The sequence below is a fragment of the Pholcus phalangioides genome, unplaced genomic scaffold (genome assembly GCF_987345545.1).
Source record: "Pholcus phalangioides strain wild (caught in Gottingen) unplaced genomic scaffold, Ppha-v1.0 ptg000017l_1, whole genome shotgun sequence".
Taxonomy (NCBI): Eukaryota; Metazoa; Arthropoda; class Arachnida; order Araneae; family Pholcidae; genus Pholcus; species Pholcus phalangioides.
The window spans coordinates 49718173-49744306 of NW_028301610.1; the positions used below are offsets into that span (position 1 = coordinate 49718173).

At 37.9% G+C, this 26134-nt stretch overlaps 2 non-coding genes across 2 annotated transcripts; one reads left to right on the forward strand and one right to left on the reverse strand.

The window, feature by feature from the left end:
- Nucleotides 1–20241: 20241 nt before the first annotated feature.
- TRNAS-GGA (transfer RNA serine (anticodon GGA)) lies at nucleotides 20242–20313 on the reverse strand. Its single transcript has one exon. It is a non-coding gene; the product is annotated as a tRNA-Ser (tRNA).
- Nucleotides 20314–20834: 521 nt separating this feature from the next.
- Nucleotides 20835–20906, forward strand: TRNAA-GGC (transfer RNA alanine (anticodon GGC)). Its single transcript has one exon. It is a non-coding gene; the product is annotated as a tRNA-Ala (tRNA).
- The last annotated feature ends 5228 nt before the right edge of the window (nucleotides 20907–26134 follow it).

The window sequence follows — 26134 nt, forward strand, 5'->3', positions numbered from 1 at the left end:
TGTCGGTTGTGCCTACATCTGCTGTGAGGAGACATCTTTCAAACTTCACGACACATTCTCTATTTATTCGGCAGAACTGTACGCAATCCTTCAGGCTCTACGTCATATACGACGCAAACGCCACCGACGATGCATCATTTATAGTGACTCTCTCAGCGCATTGCAAGCACTGTGTTCCTTCACTTTTCACACTCATCCATTCATCCATGCCATTTTTCATGAACTACATTACCTCACTCATCATGGTACTGCAGTAAAATTTTACTGGGTACCAGGTCATGTAGGAATACCGGGCAACGAAAAAGCAGACAACGCAGCTCGAACAACAACTAACATTGACAATAGCCTTTTGGTACCTGTCAGTGACCACTTCTCAATCCTCCGGGAAGTGATGCATCGCCGCTGGCAGGATCATTGGATCAATCAAACTAATAATAAACTTCATGCCATCAAGCCCACACTTGGCCACTGGCGTTCGAGCTGCAGGACCAACCGAAAGGAGGAAGTTCTGCTTGCCCGGTTGCGCATAGGACACAGTCATATCACACAATCATATCTTTTACTACGAGAGAGTCAACCGCAGTGCCCTCATTGTCAAAGTCCATTTACCATTGCCCATGCTTTTACTTGTTCGCACCATCGTCATCATTTTACGACCGCTTTTGGTCAGAATCATCTTTCACTTCGTGACATTTTATCTGACCATTGCGATGCATCTCGCATTTTTAAATTCATCAAAGCCATTGGTTTTTATAACAAATTATAGTTTTACAATTCATGTCATTTTTTTACGTTTATTTTCCTTTTTATATGTTTTAGTTTTTTTTGACACGACAAAAGGACATTTTTCTTATTTTTGTGTCATGTTTTGGCGCAGTTTGGCCAAATTGGTCCTTGCGCCAAAAAATTCAAAATCCAATCCAATCCAATCCAAGGACATGTACAGGACAGACAGATAGACGCAAGACAAGTATTGTAAGGTGTACGGAAATTCACATGTAATCTGGGCTATTGAAATGTGAATGATATGGGCACAAATATGCGAAGACAATGACGTGTGATAGATTTAGCATTACCCAGGGTGCACCACGAGGAGGCCTATCACATCACACCCCGTTTGCATTCGATGTTGAAAATTTTGGGCTTGAATTTCACATAAAACTTTCTGATAGACAAATAGAGCAAACATATTTGGTCACTGACATAAAACAAGATATCAAAGTTATCTGTTAGAATTGCTAAAGGAAATAAAAAAAAGGCTCCCGACGAATGCGCAGCAATTGGAGTCAATCGCTGGTTTGAGACCCTGAATTATTCTAAGTGCCGAAAGGTCGACAATAAAAAACTGTCCTTTCTTTTTCGATTATGGAGGAGAAAAAAATTGGTCACATTGAACAGCAGTGGGGCCGATTAGGTACACTGTCGTGGCCAAACACCAATGACTTAGAGATCAAAAAATTTTGGACAGATGTGAATAATCATGTCGAGAGAGTTTCGAAGAAATCGGAAAATTGGCACTGCCACTCAGCAATGCTGCTGTGGAGAGAACTTTTTCAAATACAAATACAACCGTGAACTTAATCAAAAATAAATACAGAAATATAATGAAACAAAATTTGTGGGAGTGGAACAATACCCATTCAAATATGGGAAAAACAAAAAATGCACCAAAACGTCAAAGAACTACTCTAAGTGAAACTATTGTCACAGAAACCGCTTCTTCAAATCTATCATCTGTCTCATTCTTCTTCTTGCATAGTTCTGATACCGATAAACAGCTGTCAAAAGTATCACCATTCTTGATAGATAAAGCTCTCTATGGCGCAGTTGGAACTCTGAAATCAGTGAAGGCTCTCCGTTCAGGAGACCTTCTCGTCGAAACTAACACTCCCAAACAAGCCGAACTCATTCAAAAGCTCACATCTCTCGGGGACATTCCCATAACAATCAAAATCCACCCCACGCTGAATTATTCACGTGGTGTCATCTCAGACCCTAACTTAATTAACATGGATGAAGATGAACTAACTCAGGAGCTAGCGTCTCAAGGCGTAACATCTGCCAAACATATCATGAGCCGCAAAGATGGCAATCTAGCTCCATCACGTAATATAATCCTGACATTTTCATCCCCAACATTGCCGAAAGATGTCAAAATCGGTTACTATAACCTCCATATCCGGCCATACATACCTAACCCTGTAAGATGTTTCAACTGCCAAAAATTCGGTCACTCACGAATGGCGTGCCGTGGTCAACCCACCTGCGCAAAGTGCGGCGAGAGGGACCACATTTCGGACAACTGCACTAATTCACCATTCAAGTGCGTCAATTGCGGTGGCGACCACCCCGCATTTGACAGGAAATGTCCGAAATGGAACGAAGAAAAAGAGATTCAGAAGATCAAGGTCCTAAATAACATCTCATATATTGAAGCACGTCGTCGTATAATCCCTAACCAAACTCCAATAGCTAGTAGATCATACTCTAATATGGTAACAAATCCATCAACAGCTAATACGACTAACAATGTCACCAAAGCATCCGTAACAACTCAGACTGAACCAATAGCTGATACATCAACTCAAACATCATCATCTAACCAACCATGTAATAATTGTGGCTGCTGTTGCTCTGCTGGATTACGGAAGGAGTCCACCACCTCCGAAGAAGCAGGAAAAGCAACAGCGAACACATTCAAAGTAACTACAGCTACTAAGCCAAAAATCAATAGTGGAAATAAATATAAAATTAAACTATTCAAGACCGGATATTCAAGAAAAGCCATTCAGAGAGCAAAGAAGCAGCCTACATTACAAAACATGTCACTTCTTGATGACAAATCAATTGGTGACATGGATCTGGATAATCCTACAGAATCCGGTACTACTCGCCGGAAATTGGACCGAAATAAGTTCAAAGACCTTGAACCGTCTACATCTATTTGAAATTTATGGCCAACATTATTCAATGGAACATTCGTGGTCTTAGATCCAATTACGAAGATCTCAAGGATTTGATCAATCACTATCATCCTGTTTGCGTGGCACTCCAGGAAACTTTTACGAAGCCCTCGGAGACATGGAACATCAGGCGACATTCCCTGTTCCGTATCAATTACGATGACGGGAGTAGAGCTTGCCGCGGTGTTGCTCTGCTGGTTCCACATCATGTGTCGTCGCGCGTTCTAACGCTGCGCACGAACCTGCAAGCCATCGCGGTGGAAATTTCTACTGGCCTAAGAATTACCATCTGTTCCATTTATTTGCCACCAAATGACACCATCTTACAGAGAGATCTAGAAGATCTGATTGATCAATTACCTCCACCATTTTTTCTTCTTGGAGACTTCAATGCTCATAACATGATATGGGGTTCTAACAGCAACACCCCTCGTGGGGAAATGGTAGAACGGCTGTTAGAAGACATGGACCTTGCCATCATGAATGATGGCAGTTTCACTCATTTTCATGCCCCAAACAATAGTTTCACTGCAATAGATTTATCGTTATGCTCACCTTCACTCTTGCCCAACTGGTCCTGGTCGGTTGATCCGGAACTCCACGGGAGCAATCATTTTCCTCTAGTGGTTAAGTGCCTTGATCGAAGCCATAGCATACCTGAGGGTCCTCCTCGGTGGAAGCTTGTGGCCGCCCGATGGGCAGACTTCACGGTCAAGGCAGAAATCACGGAGGATATGGTTTCGCAACCCGACGTCGACCACTGTGTCGACCTTGTCACCAGTTGTGTCATCTCTGCAGCAAATGAATCAATACCCAAAGTCTCCTCGAAACTTCCTAAATTTCCTAAACCTTGGTGGAACCACGAATGTAATCTTACTATTAAAGCACAAAAGAAAGCATGGAGTAGGTTCCGGCGGTATCCTACCCATGACAACAAGTTGGCATTTTTAAAAGCAAAGGCGATAGCGAGAAGAACCAGGCGCCAGGCTCAACGCGAGTCCTGGCAAAAGTTTACCACGGGAATCAATTCATCTACTTCATCTAAAGTCATTTGGGACCGGATCCGAAAAATCAATGGTCATTATCAGTCTCATCCACTTACCATTTTAAATACCAATGGCACTATCATCAGCGATGTGAGGGATATTGCGGATACCATCGCCGCCCATTTCGCCGCTGTCTCCAGTGATGCGAACTATCCCCCATCGTTTCATCCTATTAAATCATCAGCCGAACGTACATCGTACACCTTCCGGCCTTTTACACCGGAGGGGTACAATTCATTGTTCACCCTTCATGAACTGACGACGGCCTTGCAGCGAAGTCCTGACTCAGCTGTAGGGCCCGATGCTATTCATTATTCCATGATTCGGCATCTATCACCAGAATCACTGTCACATTTACTTATTTTATTCAATCGGATCTGGGTCAGCCATTCATTTCCTGACACTTGGCGAGCAGCCATTGTTCTTGCATTCCCGAAGCCTGGCAAAAATTCTCAGCAACCTAACAGTTATAGACCTATTGCTTTGACCAGTTGTTTGTGTAAGCTCATGGAACGCATGGTCAACTATCGCCTTATGCACTACCTTGAGGTTAACAATATTTTATCGAAACATCAAAGCGGCTTTAGACGGTTCAGGTCCACAACATGCAATCTATTACGCCTTGAGACATCAATAAGACAAGCATTTGTGAAGAGGGAGCATATGCTAGCCATATTTTTCGACATAGAAAAGGCCTACGACCGTACTTGGAGGCACGGAATTCTTTCCGACCTCTATAATAGCGGCTTGCGGGGCAACTTTCCCATTTTCATTAAGAACTTTCTTGCTCGACGCATCTTCCAGGTACGGATCGGAAGCACATTATCAGCTCCCCAAATTCAAGAACAAGGTGTACCTCAAGGTAGCATTTTAAGTGTAACACTTTTTATTTTAAGACTCAACGGGGTGTTGAACCAACTCCCGTTGTCAGTCACTGGCGCACTATACGTGGATGATCTGTTGATATCATATCAATCAGTGAATATGAGGTCAGCCGAGAGACAATTACAAACCGCACTAAACAAGATTAGCAAGTGGGCTCATGATAACGGCTTTTCATTCTCCGCTGACAAGACTGTTGCTATGCACTTTTGTCGGCGTCGAGACCTACACGATGACCCACAGTTGTTTCTCAATAACAATCTAATACCTATTGTAGAAAATACTAAATTCCTCGGCATCACATTTGACAAGAAACTCACTTTCAAACCTCAAATTGCGCAATTAAGAGCTCGTTGCATGAAGACGATGAACCTCTTGAAGGTCATCTCTTCTACATCGTGGGGAGCTGACCGTAAGTCGCTCCTCCACTTATATAAAGCTTTAATAAGATCGAAGCTCGACTACGGCTCCATTGTATACGGGTCGGCACCTCGGAGCTATCTGAGTGTGCTCGACCCGGTCCACCATCTCGCCCTACGAATTTGTTCTGGAGCTTTCCGGACGTCTCCAATGGAGAGCCTGTATGTCGAATGCAACGAGCCATCACTGACATCAAGACGCCAACAACTTTCCTTGAAATATTTTATCAAGATGAAGACTTTTCCAGATCATCCACTTCATCGTGTCATTTTTAATCCCTCATTTCATAGACTATTTGCTGCTCGACCTTCATGTGTTCCATCTTACGGTCTTCGTATGAGGGCACTTGTGGAAGAACTAGAATTAGACATCAGTCGTGTGGCCCCAGTTGCTTGGCAACTGGCACCATGGGAGCAGTCTCTGCCAGATGTCTCTCTTTCATTATCATTATACCCTAGAGCCACCACAGCAGATGTCATATATCGACAGATATTCTTTAGGCACAGGGGTAGGTACAACAGGTACTTCCCCATATATACCGACGGCTCCAAGAGCCCTGGCCATGTCGGTTGTGCCTACATCTGCTGTGAGGAGACATCTTTCAAACTTCCAGACACATTCACTATATATTCGGCAGAACTGTACGCAATCCTTCAGGCTCTACGTCATATACGACGCAAACGCCACCGACGATGCATCATCTATAGCGACTCTCTCAGCGCATTACAAGCACTGTGTTCCTGTACGTTTCACACTCATCCATTCATTCATGCCATTTTTCATGAACTGCATTACCTCATTCATCATGGTACCACAGTAAAATTTTACTGGGTACCAGGTCATGTAGGAATACCGGGCAACGAAAAAGCAGACACCGCAGCTCGAACAACAACTAACATTGACAATAACCTTTTGGTACCTGCCAGTGACCACTTCTCAATCCTCCGGGAAGTGATGCATCACCGCTGGCAGGACCATTGGAACAATCAAATTAATAACAAATTACATGCCATCAAGCCCACACTTGGCCATTGGCGTTCGAGCTGCAGAACTAACCGAAAGGAGGAAGTTCTGCTTGCCCGGTTGCGCATAGGACACAGTCGTATCACACAATCATATCTTTTATTACGAGAGAGTCAGCCACAGTGCCCACATTGTCAAAGTCCATTAACCATTGCTCATGCTTTTACTTGTTCACATCATCGTCATCATTTTACGACCGCTTTTGGTCAAAGTCATCTTTCACTTCATGACATTTTAAATGACCACAGCGATGCATCACGCATTTTTAAATTCATCAAAGCCATTGGTTTTTATAACAAATTATAGATTTTTACAATTCATGTCATTTTTTTATGCTTTACGTTGCTTTTTATCATGCATGATTTTAGTATTTTGACATGACAAAAGGATGATTTTTCTTATTTTTATAATTTGTTTTGGCGCAGTTTGACCAAATTGGTCCTTGCGCCAGAAAATTTAAAATCCAAATCCAAACAAAATTTGCAAGAGTTCATCCTCACCATCCGTTCATTCATGGGACGAAACGGCATTTTCTGCAATAGGTTTGAACCCTCAACTTCAATGTTACAAAAATTCACTTCGGACATATATTGAAATTCTGGTGATAGCGATGGTTTCGAATCAGAAATAGATGAGGAAATATAGCGTAGAATGGGAGACTTCATACCATATGCAGTCAAACCCCGTTGTGTTGAACTTAAAAAGACTAAAAACTTTGGATCGTTTTTTGTCTGGAGGTTTGTTATAAGATGGGTAAGCTACAGCAGAGTTCAACTGCATGAATATGTGTCAGTGCCGTAACTAGGATTTTTGCCACCCCAACTTTAAAATTCGATAATTTTATAACGAGTGTTCTTTGTTCCCACCTAAAATTGCCGCCCGGGTCAGTTGTTCCTCCTGACCACTTCTAGTTCCGGCCCTAATATGTGTAACCACGATTGATTACGCCATGCCGGGGAGTATGCAGGTTTGAACTTTGAAGAAGGCACAACGTATTTGAGAAGGGTGAAGAAGTTTCAGAGAATTTTCAGCTACTGTATTGACCTTCAAATGCATTTTAAATTAACAGAAATTGGTTAAGATCGGCATTTTTTATAACAAGGCATTTTTTTACATTTTGATCATTTTACAAAAATACTTTTCATTTTTGACCTTTTCAGGGAAGGGGGCATGAGCTTTCCTTGTTCCTCCCGGCGTACGCCTCTGCACCATGCAAATTTTAGCCCATATGTGCTGTCCCCCCTCCAATTGCAGTACAAAATTTTTCATCGTGCCGCCTAAGATTTCATTGCAGTGGAACAAATTTTAGAATATTTTTTTTTATCATGATTTCATCTTACTACTATTGTTTTATGTCGCATACATGTTTGATCTCATTTGCAATATATTCATTCCCCTTCTCTATTGTATGCGATGCAACGTCGATGTAACAACACCTTACTCTGTGGATCAAGAAAAAATATCATTGTAGACAGGTTTATCTCTCGTAGTAGCGAGGATTCACTGTATATGATCAATTCGCACCATGCAATATTCAATGTCATATGCATCGTGTCACCCTCTATTTCTTGTTTTTTCATGGAAATTGGTTTCATTTCGTGAAAAAATGTTGTTTACGTAGTTTCAGATTTCTTAGCTTTTGTGACAGAGAATTTTTTTTTTGTCAGAGTAAAATGCACCTTTGTGGAATGTATTTAATGTTATATATACATTTTTTTTTAGTTTTATTGCCATTATTTTTTTTTCATTGTAAATTTGCTTCATTTATTTCGGAATACTGTAGTTTCATCACAAAAGAATTTTCTTACATAAATTAGAGTTCAATATTTGTATATCATTATTTTTTGGCAAAACATATTTTGGAAACAGTTATTTTCCGGATATTATGCTGAGGTGAGCTCGGAAAGAAAAGTCATCACGTCTCCGCCGGGACTTTTGACTTTGATGACTTTTCTTTCCGAGCTCACCTCAGCATAATATCCGGAAAATAACTGTTTCCTTGATATCACTGGCTGAGAAAAAAGCCATCTATATCTCTCTAAAACATATTTTGTTTTATTAGTGTTAGCATTTTAATCAATGTACGTTATTAGTGTGCGTTTTGATCATTTTCCCAATATAAATAGAATTGCTTTGAATCATTTGTTTCGAATTGCGGAACACATCGGAATTGTATAATTCTATAAGCTTTATGTAGATTTCGTTTTTGAACGAAGAACTTGATTGTACAGTATTCAGGATCAAGAAAATTAGGAATGCTTGGAGGAACACATCCATATGATTCGAGAAAGTAACTAATTTTTCTAGTGTGTATATTTTTATGGTTTGGTATGAATTTCTTTAGTTAATAATATGTATAAATTGTGCAAAATACATACAGTACATTAGAATTCAGATTAAGTGATAATAAACGCTCAAAATAAAAGAATAAGTGAAACAAATTTTAAAAAGCGAAATTTACATTTCTTTTGCATTGAAAAGCTGATAATATTGTTATATTCATAGAAAATAAAATTGTTTTTATTTTATGTGATCTTGTGTTCGTAATGCAAATCTATAATTTTGTATGTACATCAAACAAGACCCGACTTCGGCATATGCCCGAAATAACAAAAAAAGCGTTCAGCATAAAGGGCCTCAACAACGACTTTTAGAATGTTTCTTTTTGTTACCGTGGTTCCCAAACGTTTCAGGCATTTTTAATCAATTTATAATGGTTTGTATCTTCTTCAATGTCCCCCATTTCATTAAGGAAATGCAGACAGCACCGGATACTATCGCTGGTTTTCTGAATTCATCTTTTGAATCATCATGTTTTCTAAATTCATCTCTTTTCTCTGACATATTTTATGACATTTTTATATCACTTTTTAATGAGCAGAAATTTAGTTATGAAATGTATATGTAGCGGATACCATCAGGCCACAACTAGATGCTTGGTCACCCGGGGCAAGCGCGTATTTTGACGAGAGGTTTCAGAATTAAATTTCCGCCCCCTCAGATCTAGCACCCGGGGCACGAGACCCGCCTGCTCCCCCTAGTTGCGAGTGTAGTGTTCCCACACCCTCTAGCAGAGCCCTTATGCTGGGATCTTTGGCAGGCTCCCTAAGCTAGACTTTTCACAAGACCTTTCATAGTGAATTCATAGCATGAAAAAACAAAAAATGATTTTAGTTGTCTTGGGCTCCTATCAGCTCCACCCTTGTGTGGCCCCATGGAGATCTTGGTTTGCAGCTACAGTATTATAAAAGATTTTCTAATGCAGAGATGTGTGTGCAAAGAGAGGAATATAAAATTCAACACATAGGATACGAGACACTGTACTTTGTGAAAAGGTTGTTCCTTTTAATGTTTTGAAGCTAATGTATGAAATATAATGCCATTTGAGCATCTGATATAGCTCTGGCTTCTGCAATATGCATCTCGCTCGGGTGCGGTTGTCAGGGGCTTTAAAAAATACAATAGAAATGGACAAATAAGGTGACATGCATAAATATATACATATATTATCACAAAAATATACAGCGATATATTGGCCAAACTAGAAGAAATCTAAATATTCGAGTTCTCGAACACCGAAAGCATGTTGAGAAGGGACGGACGGATAATTCGGCTATTGCCCAACACTGTTGGCAACGTTCACATTATTTTGATTTTGATAAAGCGTTTGTTTTTAAAAAAGCAACACACAATTCTGAATTGAATTTTCTCGAGGGATACTTCATCAGAACATGCCAGAATTTCCTCGTTAATGATGGAAGAAACACGCCACCTATTTCGTCAGCTTGGACAGGCTTTACTAACCTCAGTCGTGACAAAACTTTCAACACTTTGCAACAGATGGCTCCCCAATTCGCATCCAAAGACCATTCGGACGCAGCAAATACAAAGGCGAACTCTTCGGACGACCAGACTCATTCGTGTGAATTCTGACCACGAGGTCCTGATGACGGCTCTCCATTGAAGAGCCGAAACGCGTCGACCATTCGACCAATTGAATTTATTTGTCTTAAAAACGTGGCAATTTTTGTATAAATATACATATATGTTCTTTAGCCATTCCCACTTCCCCCACTCCGGAAAAAGTTGATATGATGGGCCTGAGAAAGAGAGGGATTCTGTTTATTAATATTTATTTTACACAATAAACTTATCAAGAATTTTGTTAACCTAACCTAATTTAAAAGTTTAACGCCGTTCACGAGGCTAGAGCCTCTCTCAACGGCAACTGAAAGGGCCCACTGGGTGGGCGGTTAAAGAAATTTTGTTACTACCTTTCAAAGAGCATTTTAAATTAAGAAAAATTGTTTGAATTGACGTGATTTCCTTTAGTATTTCCTTTTTTTTTTGAAAAAAATATTTGAACATTTTGATCATATTGGAGGGAGCATGGCCTCCCTATGTCCCTGCGTACACTTCTGGTACAAAAGGAAATGTGGGGGGGGGGGGGGGAAGAGAAAGGGTTTAAAAAAGAAACAATAGTCAAATATTTAGTTCATATTTGAATTTATAGATGCCAGCACTTGTCCAAACGTTTTGGGCTACTTTTGAAGAAAAGTTTGGCTGGAAAACTTTCGATGATCTGGCAACTCCGCTTCGCTATCTCACTTCGCATTTTAACACTAACATCTGAGGTTGTGCCACCGTTTTACCTGCAAAAATTAATTAAAGCCAGGAACCATTAATCGCAATCGACAAATATTCTCTCCCGATTTTGTCAAAAAAAATGCTCACAATTCATACCCCACTTACATAACTCTCACTTGTCTTTCTCTTCATCAGGGGGGATGCAAGGGCCCCCAGCCTGTACGGAGATAGATGGCCCGCATTATGGGCCAGGCATCCCCTTAAAATTTTAATTCTGGTTCCTTGGTCACTTTTTTTTCTTTTAGCGTCAACATGTCTGGAGAGAAACGGATGGGTTCTTTGGTAAATATACATATACATTTTCAGCAGGCGGAAGAGCATTACATCCCAAGTTGGTTCACCTAGCTGTCGTCCATTGACCTGTTCTGATTGCAGGCTTTGGTGAAGTGCCCTGGTTGCCAAGTACCCTAATGTTGAAGGGGCAGATGTTGTAATGACGCTCGAATCAGCCTCGGAGTCTTCGGACGGACTGGTTTGGCACTCTTCCTCGCGGGGCTTTCCCACATGCACCGGGATGGATACGCTGGCCTCGCAAACTTTCCGGAACTATGCATGATGCCCATTGTCCTTAATTTGCGAATCCTCCTAAAGGGTATCGCCCCTCCATCCCGTTAGGTAGCGACCCCTCTCGGTAGTCTTTAAAGAGTACTTTTTTCTCCTGCTAGGTAGGACATCAGGGTCTCTTAAAGGCCTCGTGTAGGTTTTGAAAACTTTTTTTTTGTTTGTGAGGAATTCATCACAATCCAACCCTAGGTTAACGGTGTATAGGTTATTGAAATTTAAATACGACGTTTCTTTCAATTGTAGTCTTCTGGTATTTTTTAATCACCTCGTTAGGTTTTTTTTTTTATTTTTGAAATGGAACGTAATCGAATAAAGTGTTTGACTACCCTTGATCTTTTCAATATATTTTAGGAATTGTTGCTGTCTGCGGACAATTTCCATTTCGAGGAAAATACTTGCGATGCCAGTATTGTGTTTCAGAACAATCCATTACCCGAGAATTCGAATTGGGACACTCTGCTGAATGCGAGTTATATTTCAATGCATAATGCTTTTTTAGATTCTTCATCTTTGTTGGTTTAAAGAAGAAAATAATACATTATTTTCTTGCTTTATATTTAGCCTCCAGCGACATTCCGACCAATTTTCCACTTGAACCATGAGGAAATCTTCAGAAGATACCCTCTTCCAATCAACGTTTCGTGGACGCAAGAAGATGATTCAAGCTGAAGCAATGGAAACATCACTTCCACTAGATAGTTGTGATATCGAATTCGCAGTCCATTCAATCTCGGGCTTTGATGATGTCGAGCAGTTTTTTGCCGAAAGCTCACTACCGGAGAGAGTGGATTGGGACTATTTGTTAAATGTAAGTTTTCCCTTGCGCTACCAGTAAATGCGATTATATACCCATATGAAGCAGTTTAAAAATACGTCTATTTTTTTATGTCTCACAGCAGTGTTTGGAGCAGTTGGGGCGTGGAAAAAAAAAAAAAAGAGTTGTTGACGTTCAAGCTGGTGAAGGAACGTCTAGACAAGATGACGACACTGAACGTCAAAATGTGAGTTTATTTACGGATCACCTTTTTAAACTAAAGATACTGTTGTAATGTATTTTTTTATAGAAGAAATTAACACTTTATTTTAATACAGTTTTATGTTGGTCTGTTCTGACTACTACACTTTTATTACTAGACGGGTGATGTCGAGAATGAAACAGTAAGATAATATTCTTGCTTCGTGATTTAGTTTAAATATTATACATTATGATTGTTTGGATTGATTTCTTTGTTTTTTTTTTTTCTAGTTGGGAATTCCTTACTTTTCGAGAATAGTTGATAGATGAGTAAATCCCAGGCTTAGTGCCGAAGAATGAACATTCCATGCCCGTATAAACGTAGAAGGAAATTGCAGAAACCTCTCTGGGATCTGTAAAGGATCTAATTCAACAGCTTTTCAGGCAATTGATCAGAGATACGACAAGAAACTTGCACGAAGACGACAGAATTAGGTAGATATACTTTCAGGACACTCACAAAAAAATTAATGGGATTAAGGGAATTTTGAGTTCTCCAATATACATTTCTGGCAGTAATTGGCATGTCATTATCTTTGCAGGATTTGTATAATGTCCGATTACTTGGATAAACCGATCTCTACCTATCCCATGAAAGTTGAAGATCTGACAGTAGAGCATCTGTTGGCGAGGGCGATCGTTTGCAAGGTATTGCAAAGCAAGGATAATATACCGATAAGTGATCCAAGTTTGCTGATAAGCATATTAACTGGTACAGCTTCGATATAGGGGACACGCCAAATTGGCGACTTTTTTCCGGCGATAAGTTGCCATCGTTGGCGCGCTCTGGTTTGTTGTCGTTCTGCTGGGTTGTCGTTGTTCCAGAATATTCGAAGAATTCTGCGAGGCAGTGGCGCTGGTGGTTGTTTTTCCGTGTTCCTAGCGTCCTAGCGCGTCTTTCAAACGGGTTTTACTGCCATTTTCAAACTGGTTTTCTCTTTTTCCATTCTATTCTCTCTCTTTTTTTCTTCCAAATGACGTCACCTTATAGCCGCGGCGTTTTGAAAAACCGTTGGGATAGTTCTTCATATTTTCTCTTCCTTCCGTATATATGATGTAGTGTGTGTGTCGGATTAATTGGAATTATTGGAATTCCGAATTATTTTGGATATATTTTCCCTCAGGTTGTACCTTTTAATATTTTCCAATATTTATTCTTTTCCACATGCAGGATGCCCGTGCATCATTATTATTTTATTTATTTATTTTACCGTTGTTTATTTATAAGAACCCGGATTCCCGGAAACAGAGTCCGGGTTTTCATTTATAATTATGCTTGTTGGTTTTAGCATTTTTATGCTCGCTCGATTCAGCTGTTATTTACGTTTCCATTTCTCTTGTGTTTCATGATATTTTTCATATTGTTTTCTATGCTGGCGATTTTTTTTTTCGGCGCTCGTAATGTGTCTAACGGCCTTGGCGACTTCTGATGGAGTCGTCGGACATATTTGGCGCCAAAAAAAAAAGTCGCCGAAAATCGCCAACCTGTCCCCTATACCGAAGCTGTTCCTGTAATTACTATCCCATCAGATGGACTTTGCTGCGCTAGGGCTATTTTGGTAGCCAAAGCGATATCGGATGAGGATCCAAGGACGAAGCAAATTTAAGACGGACGAAAAAGTCTGCAAAGAAAGATGGCAGAGGATCTCTACATTAATGCTGGTGTGCGTATGGGGCCTTGTGGATATGAAGAAATACGAATATTTGAGGACTATCTAGACATCCAAGTTAATGTTGTGAGCACAGATAAAGCAAGAAAAGTAAGGAAATTGTGAAAATTTGAGTATTGTATGGTCTTTTTTTCTGCTACATAAAAAGAAAAAAATCATTTTTTTAAGGAGTCAATATATATATTTTCATTTTCATGTATTTTTCAGATTGAATACAGAGGTCCTGAACGTGCTAAAAAGATTTTCTTACTTTTTCATGGAGGTCATTACGACTTGATAAAGTCTATGAAAGCATTCCATAACGATTCTTATTACTGTCACAAGTGTGATAAACCATATAATAATATTCATGCGCATCACTGTCAAGCCCACTGCAATATTTGTTTTGCGGAGAAATGCCAACAAAGCCTTGTCGTTAAGTGCGCGGATTGCAACAGTGAATGTCGATCAGAAGAATGTTTTGTAAGGCATAAGATTGTTGATGAAAACTGTTGACAGTGAGACAGTGCTGTTTTTACTTCCAAAAGTTGCGGGAAATTTTTATTAAGAAAATATAGGCCCATGGAATTACACAGGTGTGATGAGCAATATTGAAAGAACTGTGGAAAGTTTTTCACTGAGGAACATCGATGCTTTTTGAAAGTGGTCAAGCCGAAGGCACCAGTGGAAAAAATGATATTTTATGACTTTGAAACCGACCAAAGCTCTGGTTGTCATATAGTCTATTTCTGCATTGCCATGTATGTGGACGGTGAGGAATTTGTACTTCAAGGGTATGATATCCTTGAAAAATTTTGCAAATTTCTTTTTAGACCAGTCCACAAGAATTTTGTGGCGATCGCCCACAATATGAAGGGTTTTGATGGGCAATTTGTACTCGGGTATTTATTATCCCTGGGTTTGAAACCAAAAGTCATTCCAAATGGTTCAAAGATAATGTCGTTGGAATTGAAAGGTTTGAAAATTCGTATGTGATAGATTCATTCAACTTCTTACTCGCCTCCTTGAGTAAAATGCCTCAAACATTTGGACTGGAAGAAATAGTTACAAAGGGTTATTTTCCCCGGAAAATCAAAATTATGAAGGTGCAATGCCGGAAGCTATGTATTACTCTCCAGACTCAATGTCGAAAGAAGCAAGAAGAAAATTCTTCGATTGGTATCAGCAGCACGAGAAAGACGTCTTTAATTTCAAGGTAGAGATGGAAAAATATTGCAGGGGAGTTGATATTTCGATTACTTTATTTTTTCAATATTTTGATTATTCCTCTGAAAACTGTTTCTAAAACACTATAAGAAATTATATAATTGTTGGCTACTTTTTGTTTTATTCGAAATCAGGTCCGACGTTGAAGTGTTGCGGCAGTGTTGTCTCAAATTCAGAGAAGAATTTCTGGAAGCAGCCAGAATTAACCCATTCTCTTACACCACTATAGCGAGTGCATGTATGGCATCATACAGTGCCTATTCAACACCTTCTAGAGCAAGAAGCCTTCGCCGCGATTTTTCGATGCTGTGACGTCATCACACTCCGGCTCAAATCTCCGGCCTGTTTTTCCCCCGTCGATAGCTTTTCTTCCCTGATCGCCATATTGCATATTGACAAGTGACGACTGTAAGCACTCACGTGCGCGCAGTTTTTTAGTGATAAATTTCTATTTTAAACATTTATTTTATTAATTTATGGACAAGATAATAAACAATATTGTTGCACAAGTCCTTTAAAAAGAATAGTTGAAGAAAACAACAGCTAATCTGGGCACCAGCGAGCTTCGTGGAAGGAAGTAGAGGCCTATCTGTACAGCTGCATATAAAATCACACAGGTTAGTACATTTTTTACTATTACATGAAATGTATTGATGAATATTCTGTAATATTATTATTGCAAATATAATTAATTTAATAATCCCAATTTTCATAAACTCAGTGCTATACATAGGGATAGGGCTTTATTAAGTTAATTGATAATATTGGTTTGGCACTGTGCTATTTGAATCTTTTTTTTTTAATGTTATCCTTCAACGTAAGAAGTTTTTAAAGAATAAACAGTTGGAGGGAATTTAGAATAATTACAGAAAATATATTTCGTGGGCCGCCACCTCCTCACATCCAGGAGCCGAGTTTCAATAAAATTTTTAGTGGATCCCACTCTAATATTTTTCATTGGAGCCTTTGATGGAACTTCAAATAATTACGTGAAAGGAAATATTTTATTTCATGCCCCTCCTGAAACTGGGTCCCTTGGTAAGACCTGCTAGGGTCAAAGCAATGAAAATTCTAAATTTTTTTAATGTTATAATTTCAATTAAACACATTCACAAATTTTGAAAAAATTCAAACGTCTAATGATGCTTTTATTTCATGTCAATAGGTGTGTATGACTTGGACAGTATCATGGGATCAGACCAGAATCATGTGAATTTGCTGATCGCCCAAGAAGAGTGAGGACTGGATAGAACCACCAGACCAGCATCAAAGTTTTCCCCCATGCCCAGCTCCATAAGGGCTGACTGTGGGACTACAGACGGGCCCAGATAGGCCTATGAAGAAGGGGAGATTTGTGTTTTGTGCAAGTATATGAATGTGTATGAAAGATTCGCCTATTCACCAGGGTGATTTTTTTTTTTTTAATTTTTGATATAAATATGTTCAATGCACACATCTATATTGGGATTACAATGTAATGTAGAACTAAAATAATTTGAAAGGTGAGTGTAACATATGTGTCTCAAGTTTTCTATCAAGAAATATTCAAGTAATGATGAACAGTTTTTAAAATTTCATGAATTTTCTCTTAACACGTTTAATTTTGAAATATTTATAGAATAACTAATAAGACAGTGTTTCATTATAAATGTGTGAATTTATATAATGAAGCCCCTCTGAAACCCTATTCCAACTATATTACCTGTTATAATGCCAAAATTCTTTGGGACGGGTGGTGGCATTATATCTGGGCTAGACTATTAGTTTAAAAAAATGTCAATTTATTTTTCCATATAAATTAACAAATTTCTCAACGCACAAAACAACTTAAAATATTCAACTGATGATTATATTGATACCAACGTGGGAGTAGTGTATAATCACAGAATATTAACTAGAATTTTCTCCATGTCTATATAAATTTTAAATTTGGTCAGATACATAGTTTACCTGTCGAACATGCTGCTTCATAATGTAATTCTCAAAATTGTGTGATCCACTTTGGATGTTATTGGTTTTATTGTTGTAGCCATCGCAATTGATAATTAATTGCATTAATAACAAAATAGTGGGTTTGTCTATTAATCCCCATATAAATTTCCATGTTCATCCTCGTCCTTCAATATACAGGGCCAGACCATTTTTTCCCTCATAGTGTATCTGATTAAAATTATCAGAAAAGCTTGCTGTATTAAAAAATTGTTTTTTCTTCAAATAGAATTTCGCCCCGCCTATAAATTTCGTGAGGTTCATGTTTTGCCCTTCTTGAACATAGATCACATGTTGCTTCATAATATAATTCTTAAAATTAATCTATGTTTGTCAATGATTGGTACAAAAGGTGCATTTTCGAAATAGACTTGCAGTGCGTTATGATAAACAACTTTGTGTTCTTTGGAAATTACAAAATATTGTGTTGATGAATTGGGTTTTCCATGTTTTAACTGGAAAATATATACAAATACTTATTCAAAAGCCAGGTTTGGGAAATATAGACAGGTACTAACAATATTTCTTTGAGGTAAGTTTTAGTATGTGGGAGGGGGTAATTTTCTGTGGAGTTTTTCTGACATATTTCTAAAGAACCTTCAAATAAAAATGCACTTGTAAAGGAAAATTATAGTCAATAAATTTTATGCAAAAAGGAAAGTGGTGACATTTTCAAAAAAGCATTATTTTTGATTTTTACTACTTGAATCTAGAGATATGAGGAGAGCATATTCTCGGAGAATGAGAATATTATCCTGGATGTAAAAATTGGAGAATAATCGAGAATATTCATTTTTCTTTTAAATTTAATTTTTTTACTAATTTTGTTTATATTGTGAAATATAAATCAGTTTTCTTTGCCCGAAACATTTACAACAAAACCATTTTTGGTATAATCACCCCCCCCCCCCAATGACAACTTTTAGTTCTAGAATATTCTCAGATCATAAGAGGTTTTAAAAGTTTGGTTATATAAAGATTTCAGAAACCTTAAAAAATTATTTTAGAATTAGATATATTTTCAGAAATAAGTTCACAACAAAATAAATTAAATCAAAGTTGATTGATAAAGGAAGCTATTCTTATACAACCACTTTCATTCTAAGAGGATACAGAACTGTTGTTTTCTTCAATGCACATACACTTAAATTCGGTATCACTCAGTTCTTTAAAAAGTTGTGCAATTCAGCTCTGTTGGTTTAATTTTCTTGCTTTCAAACACTAATATTTGTGGTCTACAAACTTCAACATTCCCATCTTGACCGGAAGAGAGACGGGGACAGAAAATATTCTCTCAAAGGACTACTATTATAAATTACTAGAGAATATTCTTATCAAAAATTATTCTCAAGTTATTTATCAAGATTTTATAATACATGTTATTACATATATTCTTGATACTCTCTGGAAAGATTTTGGTAACTAAAGAATATTCTCTCCGCAAGCACTATTATTAATAACTTCAAAATAATTATTTTCTATATGAATATTCCCCAGTAATTTATGAAAGTAGTCCTTCCAGAGAATGTTCTCAAGGATATAATATGTAACGATATTATAAATAACAAGAGAATATTCTCATCAAGAACTTATAAGTCTCAAGTTATTTATTATATTTATTTCATGAAAAGTTCCTTTTACATATTCATTTCTTTTATAAATGGGAAAATATATATTGTATGTGATGAAAAATAAAGGATATTATATAGTTGAATTGGTCTCAATTTTCTTTTGGTATTCAATGGATATTTTTTTGGTTAAAACCAACAGAAATGCAGTTCTGAAAAATTAATGCTCTTGGGGAAGTTTTGAGGTCAAAAGGTAATTTTTTCAAATATTAAGTTTTTATCAAAACTGGCCCTAATTGATACTTGGAAATAATGAATTATAAGTATAAACTTGTCTATTCGAGTACAAGTCTTTAATAATTTGGCCTATTTTTTACATAACATTAAGAAAAAATATACCAACGTGGGTCGATTCTGTAATAACATTCGAACACATCGGTGTGGTGCTGCAAAACGATCTTACAGGGAAGATGGGTTTCGTAGGACAGAATTCGATGACGTCACGAATCTCGGGGTCAGGCCTTCTGCTTTAGAAGGTATTGGCCTATTTCATTCCGGAAGAAACTGTAGCAATGGTTCCCCAGAGAGGCTATGTTACAGAAGTAACATAGCAAGAAATGGATTTGGAGAAAAGAAAATATGTGGCATGTACGTGGACGGATTTTGTGAAGAGTTGAATACAATATACGAATTCAATGGTGAGTAACATTTTTTTTTATAAAGAAAAAAATTTTTTATCTGAATTCCCACATCCAATTAATTTTATCATTTTTCACATGTATTAATCTTTCTTCATTCATTCATGCAGGTTGTTTTTTTCATGGGTGCAAAACATGCATAATACAATGCTGAGAATAATACAATGAATGGACGATTCATGTGGCAGCTTTATGAAGAAACTCGAAAAAAACAACTACTTCAGTCAGCTGGATACAACGTTATCTCATTGTGGGAACACGAATTTGACCGGTTGAAGAAAACGAACCCAGATTCCAAAGCCTTCATGATCATGCGCTGGTTGAACCCCAGGGATTCATTTTTTGGAGGCCGAACGAATGCCGTTCGGCTCTTCAGTGAAGGCGTTATCAAATACGTTGATTTCACAAGTTTGTATCCTTGGGTCAACAAATATTGCCGGTACGTTTTTTCATGCACATTTTGTTTTTAACAAATAATCTTCCGATACAAGATTCATCGAAAGACTGGTTATTTGTGGAGATGAAGATTACAAGGAAGAAAATTCACCACTGCCCCCACGGGGACTCGAACCCCGGCCTCTCGCTTTCCGGACGAGTGCTCTACCATCTAAGCTATGGAAGCAGATAGAATAGATAGAGCTGAAGTTGGTTTTCTGTGGTTCCCAACTTCAAGGCGCAAATGCGAACCGATCTCCCCGTTAAAAAGTCTCGCCACAGAGAGCAACAGTCCTACAACGGTAAATCATGCAACCATAACACTTCACTCATAGTTAGAAAAACTGGGGGCAGATGACAGCACTACACATAACAAGCATTACACATAAACAAACTTAAGTCAGGTTGCACTACACGTACACGCACATTCCCGCATGTACCGATTCGTTGGGGAGTTCCGCGGGGGGGGGGGGTGCATATGTGGTGTAGCAGTAGTAGGTAGGGCCTCCAAAAAATGGCTCGGGGATCCATGATGTTCTTAAGTCAGCCACCTCGTTGGGCAATTTGCCTGTTGTGGTGTCGTATTTGTATTTTTATTTCAACCTTGGAGCGATTATATATGTTGAAAGGCACCGTACATGGACGGCGTCAACAATCAACTAATAGCTCGTGAATGACAAAGGCCAACCCCATAGAAATATTCTATCTGCTTCCATAGCTTAGATGGTAGAGCACTCGTCCGGCAAGCGAGAGACCGGGGTTCGAGTCCCCGTGGGGGCAGTGATGAATTTTCTTCCTTGTAACCTTCATCTCCACAAATAACCAGTCTTTCGATGAATCTTGTATTGACAAATGGAGAGGACGTTTCTATATGCAATCTTCCGATAGTTTTTTAAAGATGCTGATTTTTTTTTTTCCATTCCATTTTTTTTGTAGATATCCCGTGAAACACCCCAAGGTTATTACCGACAGTTTTGGAAGTGTTCACGACTATTTTGGAGTCATAAAATGCACGATTCTTCCACCCAGAGAGATTTTTCTTCCTGTTCTACCATACAGATGTAATGGAAAACTGACATTTCCTCTATGCAAAATTTGTGTTGAAACAAAGAATCATTCAAAATGTAACCACACAGAGTCCCAGAGAGCTTTGACAGTAACTTGGGTGACCGAGGAGGTAAAAAAAGCTGAAGAGAAAGGCTACAAGATATTGAAAATTCATGAAGTACAGTGTGTTTCTCAGTTCCCCGCCCCCATTTTCTGCAATTGCTTGTATTCATTCTCATAATTGTATGTTATTTTGGCAGGTTTATCATTTTGAGGAGTCACGGGTTGGACTGTTTGCTCCGTACGTTGATACATTCTTGAAATTGAAGCGAGAAGCTAAAGTGGATGGCCAAGTGAATGTTGTACTGAAGAACAGAAGTTAGAATATATAAATATGTATAAGGAACGGGGAAAGGCGTAACGTTGGAGCCCGAACGCATCGGTTTCAATGCTGGTAAAAGGACGGTGGCAAAGCTCTGTTTGAACAGGTGAGTTCTTATCTGGTGTAAAATGAATCATTTATTCTAATTTCCTCAATATTTTTTTTTTCTTTTCACTAATCACGTTTGTTTTTTTTTTCCATTCCTTATAGTTTCTGGGGCCATTGGGGGATGACCAAAAATAAAACTCAGCTATCACACGTCACAGAACTGGAAGAACTCAACGGAATGATAGCAGACAATAAAATAGAGGTGCTTTAAACAAAACATTCAATTTTATGTTATTCACATGAAAAAAACTTGAAATAATACCTTTTTTTTAATCGCAAAGCACCGATTTTCTTTCTTCACAGGTGAGAGATATGTATTTGTCAACTGAAAAGGTCACTGCTGTTCAATGGGCATACAAAGATGATGGTGTCGCACAGACATAAAACAAATATTTTTCTGGCAACTTTCGCCACGGCTCATGCTAGATTGAAATTGTACGAGGAACTTGAGAAGCTGGGAGAAGCCGTTTTGTATTTTGATATTGACAGGTGAGAAATAATTTCGATTTAAAAAATTGTTTATGAGAAAATTAGAAATTTCTAAGTGTCTAACTCAGTTATTTTATTATTCTTTTTATACAGTATCATTTATCGAAGCGACGGTACAAACGACGTGAAATTAGGAAATTTCTTGGGAGATTTTACTGATGAATTGGCAGGTCATATAGTATAACAACATCTGTTTCTGGTAAGTAATGTTGGTGTGTTCAGTAAGTTTTTTCATGTTTTTTGAATGTGTTAGAATAAAACTAAAAAAATAATGATTTCCTTTTATCGGAAGAAAGCTGGATAACTTATGTTTTTTTCTCTTCTCATTTCAGGAGGTGAAAAAAATTACGCATACAAATTGAATGATGGAAGCACGAACTGCAAAATCAGGGGATTCACGCTAAATTACAGAAACTCAGAAATCCTGAACTATGAAAGTATGAAGACCCTTGTTACGAGCTTGGGTTTTTCCACAAAGATTAAAACCCACAACCCTGCTAAAATCACCAGAGATCCAAAAAAGAGGAAAGTGATAAACAAGCCGGAGGATAAACAATATGGTCTTGTTTATGACAAGCGAGTAATCCAGGAAGATTATTCAACTCTACTATACTGCCATTGAAAATGTTCTTTTCAAGAACAGTGAAGATCCGACAGCTATTCTATCAAGAATAGCAAAAACTCGATAAAGGCTGTTTTTCGACAAGGCGATGCTGACGTAATACTTGAATGACTCCTAATACTGACGTCACTTTTTTTGGTCAAAGATTGTGGATGAATCACACTGGTATTCCGAGAAGCTCTAGGTTCAGGGGTCTTTCCTTTCACTTATTTAGCGGCATAGTCCATTTAACCACTTTACGATAAACGACGTAATATTGCGTCCAAATGCCAGTAGAATAAATTCAAATAAGCTCACCGTGCTTTCTTTCCTCTCTTCATCGATAAGCTTTGAGGCAACCCTGTAATGTTTTTCCTCTCGGTTTTTTATAGTGGTTTTTTCTCTCACATATGTATATTTCTTATGAGAGTGAAAGAAAGAGCTGCTTTGTGTACCTTGTATACATTTTCTTATCAACTGTTTTTTTTTCCCTTCCTTTTCTCATCTTTTGTCCTTCTAACTTTTTATAACATGTGTTTGGGACAAGGTTACCCTATTTATTACCGATTCGTCAAATAGAGAAATGTCAATCTCTTGTAAGCGTAAAGCTCGTTATTTGGCGACTGATGAGTCATACTGCAAGGGGTTGTGTAGTTATTACAATTAAAATAATTTCAGCATTTTACTAGTCACCCCGTCCTAACACTACCCAAATATAAATTTGGTGCTGTCTCTCCTGTGGCCAACAAAAAAAAAATCCCAAGTGCAACGTTCCCCGGGATATTTAAATTGAAAAATCGCTGAAAATGAGGTAAAGAACTACATAATCTAATGGACATTCTGCTCTTTTCCCTCATTTTCAGCGATTTTTTTAATTTCAAATACCTCATTATATCAAATAAGGAAAGTGCAAATTGCACTTACAAACGAGTAACTTTTCATGTTGGCATCAGAGAACTTTTTAATTGGGTTTTTCGAACAGGGTGACCGATACGAGGTTATATTTTAATAACTCACCAACACCTTGCACTATGACGCGCGTATCTGGAGTCACGTTATTTGAATAAATTTCCGATTGAAAGTATGCCTCTAGGTCTAGGATCAACGGTTCACAATAATTTACGGCAAAGGGAGTGTTAAGCATTCACCCTGTATAACACTATGTATGCGAAACACAAGAACTTCTATATATAAAAAATAGTAACTTCTATATATAAATAATGAAAGTTTTTCTAAACAACTTAACGGGCGATGTGAAATTCTCTAATCGAGACCGCGGCCGAAGCACACGCATGTTCTAGTGTTTTTTGTTTTAGGACGCCTTCCGGACAAGTTCACTTTAAAGACTGATTACTTGAAATTTCATTATAGTGGTCAAATCGTACCTGTCACTAACGGACTAAATTTTTAAATGTCCCCCCTCCCGCTGCATTGAATAAAGTTAAAAAGTTTATTTTTTCTGAAATGGCAACAAATCGACCCCGCGCTGGAAGCTAATTTCCATCGGGAAGCAGTTTCGCTAAATCGAGGCTCCGTGTTCTCTTTCAGCGAAAAGTCACGGGTGCGATTCATGGGGGAAAGGGTGTATTTTTTTCTCCATGGGTGCGATTCCTCGATCGATGCAGCAGCGCCACTTTCTCGGAAATAACGAGATTTTGAAAAAATTCCAATTGGATTTTTCCCAATCATCATAGTTTCACAATTTTGCATAGAAAAACTACATTTTATATATATATATATATATATAAAATTTCAACACTTTTCGTTATTTTCTACGAATAGAATTAAATTACAAAATATACAAACTCGTACCGAGACAGTTTCGGTACAAGTTTATAATGATCCCAATGCCGCACTGTGATACAGGATCAGAGGCGTGTTGAAGATTTCTCCTCACCATCAGCCCAGATTTCATCTACAGGGTGTCCCTTAAGTTTATAGGGATTAAGAAGTCAAACTGCCGTACAAGGATGGATGTAGTTTTCGTGATTAGCTTTGTTTAAAAAGTGAGACTTGCCGTCACAAAAAACAAAGTACATAAAAATCTCACTAATAGGTGTCGCTGATAGGCAGTTTCCTGATAATAAGCAAGTGAAGTCTCTTTAAAGTGTGGTGGCAATCACTAACAGCTAATGAACGACTTCTTCCTGGGTAAATAGTAGCGCAAATTGAATTACTGCTTTGGCAAATCGTTGCGCCCCTTTGAAAGACGGCTTTAACACTTGATGTCGATGGTTCTCAACATTACCGCGGCCCGGTAAATGAAATTTCTATTAGTCTAGGCCCGGTTTAGAAATGTTTAGTCGTTCATAAAACAACAAATACTCAATCATAATATTATGTTATTGTAACTATCATGGTAAGCATACTGTAATATTATAATTAAAAGGCTATATATATTATTTTCTGGGGTATTACCAGCGGAAGTCAAAATATAAACGAGACGTTTCATCAGTAACTGCAGCATACATCCTCATTGGAAAATATTGAAAGTTTTCACCAAAATTATTTTTATAACAAATTCTGAATTTTCATTATTTCTGAAACTTACAATTAATTCTGAAATTAAATTTCTTATAAATTTGGAATTTTCATTGATTCTGAAATTATTTCTCATTAATTCTGAAATTATTTCTCATTAATTCTGAAATTATTTCTCATTAATTCTGAAATTATTTCTCATTAATTCTGAAATTATTTCTCATTAATTCTGAAATTATTTCTCATTAATTCTGAAATTATTTCTCATTAATTCTGAAATTATTTCTCATTAATTCTGAAATTATTTCTCTAATTCTGAAATCATTAATTTTTGTTTAATTCATACATTAATATTTTCCAGCAGTTATCCATGTGCATCTGATAATGTTATGCCCTTTTGGGTGCCGACGTCTCCCCAAAAAAAAAAATCATGGCTTAAAGAGGGTCGCCAAAAATGTCTGGGTCCCGGCCCAGGTCACCGAAATCGCCAAGACACCCCTGAAACCTAAGTAACGCAAAAAATGGATGTGAAACCGAAGTGTAAAGTGTATTTGTACAACCCATCTTTGGAGTCTCCGCGACCCAAGAAGTGTATATTCCCGCTCTGGTATTTTTTCAGTCAAATTATACCATTTTTAGGACTCAAACGTTCGATTAGCACGTTCCTTGATGGCGAATCAAAACAATTAATTACTCGAGAAAACGCTTGAATAAATTAAGGGATAATTAATATATTCCCGGTACGATGATGGGCTGGACGGGCCCGAATTAATTTGAACTTTAATTTAAAATTAACAATTAAACATACGCTTTCTGCCACGGGGTGCTTCCAAGAACAGAGGATGGGGGCGAGTTTTGTGTGGCTTTTGGTTTGGTTACCGTTCGGTCTGGAATTACAGT